Source organism: Enhydra lutris, unplaced genomic scaffold, assembly GCF_002288905.1.
Source record: "Enhydra lutris kenyoni isolate GAN:26980312 unplaced genomic scaffold, ASM228890v2 scaffoldscaffold11, whole genome shotgun sequence".
Lineage (NCBI taxonomy): Eukaryota > Metazoa > Chordata > Mammalia > Carnivora > Mustelidae > Enhydra > Enhydra lutris.
The window spans coordinates 230,293-235,159 of NW_019154095.1; positions in this window are offsets into that span (position 1 = coordinate 230,293).

Genomic DNA, 4,867 nt, shown 5'->3' on the forward strand with positions numbered 1-4,867 from the left:
GGGAGAAGCAGGCACCCCATGGAGCAAGGAGCCTGATGCGGGACTCGATCCCAGAACACGAGGATCATGACCTGAGCCAAAGGCAGCCACGTAACAGACTGAGCCACCCAGGCATCCCAGATAAATAAATCTTGATAAATAAAACTAATTTACAGAATGTTTTTCAGTGCTTAAAAGTTAACATACCTATATATCCCATTTGGGAGAATTTTATTAATAGTGAAATAATTTGGGCACCTGGGTGGCACAGTGGGTTAAGCCTCTGCCTTCGGCTCGGGTCATGATCTCAGGGTCCTGGGATCGAGTCCCCCATCGGGCTCTCTGCCCAGCGGGGAACCTGCTTCCCCCTCTCTCTCTGCCTGCCTCTCTGCCTACTTGTGATCTCGGTCAAATAAATAATAAAACCTTTTAAAATTTTTTGAAATAATTTTTTTTAAAAGATTTTATTTATTTATTTATTTGACAGACAGAGATCACAAGTAGGCAGAGAGGCAGACAGAGAAAGAGGAGGAAGCAGGCTTCCCGCTGAGCAGAGAGCCCGATGTGGGGCTCGATCCCAGGACCCTGGGATCATGACCTGAGCCGAAAGCAGAGGCTTAACCCACTGAGCCACCCAGGTGCCCCTGAAATAATTTTATGTATGTATTTATATATTTATTTTAACGATTTTATTTGTTTAACAGAGAAAGAGAGAGTCCAAGCATTAGCAGGGGGAGAGGCAGAGGGAGAAGGAGAAGCAGGCTCCCCGCTGAACAGGGAACCCAATGTCAGGCTCGATCCCAGGATCCTGAGATCATGACCTGAGTTGAAGCCAGATGCTTCATTGACTGAGCCACCCAGGCACCCCTGTAAATAAGTCTTTCAAAAATTAGTTAAGGACTCCTGGGTCGCCCACTGGTTGAAGCGTCTGCCTTTGGCTCAGGTCATGATCTCAGGGTCTTGGGATCGAGCCCCACATTGGGCTCTCTGCTTGGTGGGGAGCGTGCTGCTCCTCCTGCTGCTGCTCCCCCTACCTGTGTGTGCTCTCTCTCTCCCTCAAATAACTAAATAATTTTTTTAAAAAATAAAGACATATTTATAATGATGTGTAATAACCAATATATACAAGACAATAGACTATTCCCCATAATGGTTCCCACTGAAACACTTCAACAGAGCCAAAAACTCTTGTCTCTGTACAGGACACTGCTTAAAAGATGCACACCAGATAGGTGGGCGCTTTTCCCAAACTTTATCAAGATTTAATCATTCAGGGTGCCTGGGTGGCTCAGTGGGTTAAGCCTCTGCCTTCGGCTCAGGTCATGATCTCAGGCTCCTGGGATTGAGTCTCACATCGGGCTCTCTGCTCGGCAGGGAGCCTGCTTCCTTCTCTCTCTCTCTCTCTCTGCCTACTTGTGATCTCTCTCTGTCAAATAAATAAATAAATAAAATCTTTAGAAAAAATGTTTTTTAAAAAAATTTAATTATTCGCAGACCAAATGCAGGTTAATTTTGTAGTATTCTATTTACATTATAATTTAAAACCTACTCACACAATTTGATTCATTTTTAATAAAAGTCATTAATTTAAAAATAGTTGATATGCCAGTTTAATAAGTTCCAGGTTCAATACAGTTTATATTTACGTAACTAAACAGGCAGTGGGTGCACATGTGCCTCATGCACCATCGAGGACTCCCCCATGGGCACATGGGCTGGAGACGGGACACTCTGGACCTGGGACAGCAGCTCCCTGCCTCTCCCTGTGTGGATGCGACAGTCACCTCCACGTCCCATGAGACTGAAGGGTGAGCTCACCTCCTGCACGGGGTCATCACTCAAGGGGACAGAGGGACAGTCTGGAGGAACGGAAGGCTCTGCAGTGGAGGAGGGAACCAGAGCTGCCATGGGACTGGAGCCCCATCTTGCACTGTCTGATGTGGGGCGACCATTCTGAGGGGTGGCCCACAACACAGCTAGGAGCTGAAGAGCGAGGACCAAGGCGGGCACAGACGGCCCTGGGTGAGCTCAGTGCCCAGCACCCTGGCTGGCGTCCTCCTGTCCCATGGGGCTGCTTCAGGTCCAAGTCCAGTTGCAATGCACAGAAACTGGAGAGTCTGGACAGGCTCCAAATTCAGTGTCTGCCCTCTACTGGGTGATCTGGAAGGGACTGGGTCTGGGTGGGCACCTGTCAGAGCCCTTGCCCAATGCCTGGAGGCTGAGCTTAGAGTCCTGAGCCCGGGTCCACGTGGCAGTCTGTGAGTTCAGCTTTGAATTCATATTATGACACTTGATTTGGGCCTGATGGATTAGGACAAGGCTCAGGTCATGAGTCTAGGGAGCATCACGGGGGCAGCATTCAGGCCCATCTGCCAGGCAGGTGATGATGAGTGCAGGGTCCCAGCCGGAGTGTTTGGATGCATGACAGCCATCTCTGATCTGACCTGTCTGTGGGGTGAGGTGACACTCTCTTCTAATGGGAGACCCTGTAGGGCACATGGATCTCACAGTGGGCTTCTTTTCCAGCAGCTGACTTGTGAGAAGAGGTCCAGGGTCAATGCTCCCTTGGGTGTGTAGACAAGCGTAGGCCTGACTGGGTGCTGTGGGAGAAGACACCACACGAACATGCACATGCACACGTATGTATTATGTATGTATGTACACATGGATTGCACAGGACACTTACACATGCCTTGTTTTCGGTACAGTAACACACTGTATATCTTCCTTCAGTTTTCTTAATGTCAATAATTTCTTTTCTCTGGCTTACTTTGCTGTAAAAACACAGTGTGTAACACATAGAAGGTATAAATATGTGATGACTAACTACATTATCGGTAAGGCTTCCGGGCAACGATAGCCTATTCGTAGCTTGGTTTTGTGGGAAGTCCGAAGGTATACTTGGATTTCCAACTGGTGATATATGTGTTGGTTAACTTGACTGTGGGAATCCACCACTATGTATATGTATGCACATGTATATCAAATTACCATGTTCTATAATTTAAGTATATTCAACTGCAATGTTAATTATACCACAGTAAAGCTGAAAAAAATAAAGATTTTATTTTAATGTTAATATGTAAAAAAAAAAAAAAATGTTAAAATGTAAAGGCAGGGCACCTGGGTGGCTCAGTTGGTTGGGCGACTGCCTTCGGCTCAGGTCATGATCCCAGAGTCCGAGGATTGAGCCCCGCATCAGGCTCCCAGCTCCATTGGCAGTCTGCTTCTCCCTCTGACCTTCTCCCCTCTCATGCTCTCTCTCACTCTCTCTCTCTCTCTCAAATAAATAAAATCTTTTTTTAAAAATGTAAAGGTATATTATGTTTACATACATTATATATACATATATACCCACACACATACAAGCAAAAATGCTCAATGATATACAAAAAGGGTAAGACATTAAAACAATATAGAGATCCTCCCATGAATGAAAGGATCAATCGTACTTCTTTTTTGAATCAATACTTTTTAAAAATTTTTTATTTTTTATTAACATGTAATCTATTATTAGCCCCAGGGGTACAGGTCTCTGAATCGTCAGGCTTACACATTTCACAGCACTCACCATAGGACATACCCTCCCCAGTGTCCATCACCCAGCCACCCTCTCCCTGACCCCCTCCCCCCAGCAACCCTGTTTGTTTTGTGAGATTAAGAGTCTCTTATGGTTTGTCTCCCAACCCCATCTTGTTTCATTTTTTTCCTTCCCTACCCCACAAACCTCCCATGTTGCCTCTCAACTTCCACATATCAGGGAGATCATATGATAATTGTCTTTCTCTGATTGACTTATTTCACTAAGCATAATACCCTCTAGTTCCATCCACGTTGTCGCAAATGGCAAGATTTCATTTCTTTTGATGACTGCATAGTATTCCATTGTGTATATATACCACATCTTCTTTATCCATTCATCTGTTGATGGACATCTAGGTTCTTTCCATAGTTTGGCTATTGTGGGCATTGCTGCTATAAACATTCCGGTACACATGCCCCTTCGGATCACTACATTTGTATCTTTAGGGTGAATACCCAGTAGTGCGATGCTGGGTCATAGGGTAGCTCTATTTTCAACTTTTTGAGGAAACTCCATGCTGTTTTCCAGAGTGGCTGCAGCAGCTTGCATTCCCACCAACAGTGTAGGAGGGTTCCCCTTTCTCTCATCCTCGCCAGCATCTGTCATTTCCTGACTTGTTAATATTAGCCATTCCGACTGGTGTGAGGTGGTATCTCATTGTGGTTTTGATCTGTATTTCCCTGATGCCGAGTAATGTGGAGCACTTTTTCATGTGTCTGTTGGCCATCTGGATGTCCTCTTTGCAGAAATGTCTGTTCATGTCTTCTGCCCACTTCTTGATTGGATTCTTTGTCCTTTGGGTGTTGACTTTGATAAGTTCTTTCTAGATTTTGGATACTAGCCCATTATCTGATATGTCGTTTGCAAATATCTTCTCCCATTCAGTCAGTTGTCTTCTGGTTTTGTTGACTGTTTCCTTTGCTGTGCAAAAGCTTTTGATCTTAATGAAGTCCCAATAGTTCATTTTTGCCTTTCACAATGTTCCTAGGAAGAAGGTGCTGCGGTTGAGGTCACAGAGGTTGCTGTCTCTGTTCTCAAGGATTTGGATGGATTCCTTTCTCACATTGAGGTCCTTCATCCATTTTGAGTCTATTTTCGTGTGTGGTGTAAGAGAATGGTCCACTTTCATTTTTCTGCATGTGGCTGTCCAGTTTTCCCAACACCATTTGTTGAAGAGACTGTCTTTTTTCCATTGGACATTCTTTCCTGCTTTGTCAAAGTTGAATCAGTACTTTTTAAATGACGGTGATTCACCACATTAACACACAGTGAAAATCAATATGACTCTCTCAAGAGGTGAGAGAA